Genomic DNA, 1,822 nt, shown 5'->3' on the forward strand with positions numbered 1-1,822 from the left:
GCGCAGTGGCTCATGCCTGTAATCCCAGCATTTTGGGAGGCCGAGGAGGGTGGATCATGAGGTTAGGAGTTTGAGACCAGCCTGGAAACATGGTTAAACCCTGTCTTTACTAAAAATACAAAAATTAGCCAGGCATGATGGTGCATGCCTATAATCCCGGCTACTCAGGAGGCTGAGGTGGAAGAACCATTTGAGCCTGGGAAGCAGAGGTTGCAGTGAACCAAGATCGTGCCACTGCACTCCAGCTTGGGCGACAGAGCAAGACTCTGCCTTGAAAAAAAAAATCATTTAAATAACATTTAAATGTCATGTATTATCAGGGCAGCACATGAATGACTTCAAAAGAGAATGGATATAAGATGCACAATAAAAACATTAATTTTTGATTTAAAGATGTACTAATTGGTAGCCCAAATCATCTCATTTTTTCTATATCCTACTTTGCAAAGGACATGTTTTAGCAGTTTCCAAAGCCCTGTGCTTAGATTGTGAAGTTACTGAACCACAACAAAAAAATGCATTTCAATGTTAGCTCCTAAAAACAAAAACAAAAACAGAACCACAAAACCAGGACGTTGCATTAGTGCCTTCTCGCATTGCTATACAGAACTCCCTGAGACTGGATAATTTATAAAGAAAAGAAGTTTAATTGGCTCATGGCTCTGCAGGCTACACAGGAAGCATGGCTCGGGAGGCCTCAGGAAACTTAGGATCATGACAGAAGAGGAAGCAGGCATGTCTTATAAGGCTGGGGCAGGAGGACAATGAACAAATATTAATAAATCCTAACAGTTTAGTAAGTTGGCCCTGGAAATCTATGGGGTATTGGTTCTAGGACCCCCCAACTTGGATGCCAAAATCTATGGATGCTCAAGTCTCTGATATGAACCTTCATAGTATTTGCATATAACCTACCCGCATTCTCCCACATACTTTAAATCATCTCCAGATTACTTGTAACACCTAATAAAATGTAAATGCTATGGACATAGTTGTCACCCTGTATTTTAAAATCTGTATTGTTTTTTGTTGTTGTACTACTATTTTATTTTTCCTGAGTATTTTCAATCCCTAGTTGGTTCAATCTGTGGATACAGAACCTGTGGATACAGACAGCTGACTGTTTTAAGACTGCAAAAATAAGTATTTTTGAAATCTTCACATTCATTGTTAAAGTATTAAAAAATAATCACTCTGCAAATACTCGGACTCAGTATCAAGCTGAGGAGCCTTCCCCTCTATCTTTTAAAGTGAAGCCAGCTAAAAGCTTTGTCAGCTTGCTCTTGAAAACAATAATATGGTCACAAAACTTGCTGTGACCATTCTGTCTCTTTACAAATTCTGTAAGGCTGGCCTGCTTTTTTCTTCCTTCTAAATGACTGATTGAGGTGGTGATTAATCCTCTATAGCATGTAAAACAAGGTTCTCAGGAGCTCCGAGTCCACGATAGAGGACAGGGAAGCTGTTGTGCTCAAGAATTAATCCATCCAAGGGAATCAAAGGCAGCCACAATGCAGTCATCAGCGTGTTTTCACTATGCAAGCCCCACACTTCCTACTTAGAAAACACATAACCGTTACCCCATTCTGTATTCTCACAAGGCTCCCTTTCATTTATTTGTGTTTGTTATTATATATTATTATTACCCCAGTGACATCTTTCTCTTTCTTCTCATAGAGAGAAGGATTCAGATTTAAATGATAATTGCTGTGACTCACGATGATGTTTTTTTTTTTTTTTTTTTTTGCAGCTGACACTTTGTGCTGCCAACCTCCCTTTCATTTATTTGTGTTTGTTTTTGCTTTTTATTATTACCCCAGTG

This window comes from Colobus angolensis, unplaced genomic scaffold (genome assembly GCF_000951035.1).
Source record: "Colobus angolensis palliatus isolate OR3802 unplaced genomic scaffold, Cang.pa_1.0 Scaffold138, whole genome shotgun sequence".
In the NCBI taxonomy this organism is placed as follows: Eukaryota; Metazoa; Chordata; class Mammalia; order Primates; family Cercopithecidae; genus Colobus; species Colobus angolensis.